Consider the following 273-nt stretch of genomic DNA (forward strand, 5'->3'; position numbering starts at 1 on the left):
GAGCGGTAGGCGTTCCAATAGGGCCTTGCCGGAGGCCGTTTTTCAACAAGGAACCGTACAGGTCGGCACCGATTAGTAAATGAATCCGATGTCGACTTGAAGGATCGGGATCGGCAAATGAGATGCCTTGCAAGTGAGGCCACGACTCGACGGGCTGAGTCCGTGAGGCGGCGTACGAAGTAATATTTTGAAACACGTAGGCGTGCAGCGGAAAGCCCGGTTCCGCACTGGAACACGGCTTTAATGTCAGCACGACGCGAGATCTCGCGACGC

Source organism: Trachymyrmex cornetzi, unplaced genomic scaffold, assembly GCF_001594075.2.
Source record: "Trachymyrmex cornetzi isolate Tcor2-1 unplaced genomic scaffold, Tcor1.1 scaffold130, whole genome shotgun sequence".
Classification (NCBI taxonomy): Eukaryota; Metazoa; Arthropoda; class Insecta; order Hymenoptera; family Formicidae; genus Trachymyrmex; species Trachymyrmex cornetzi.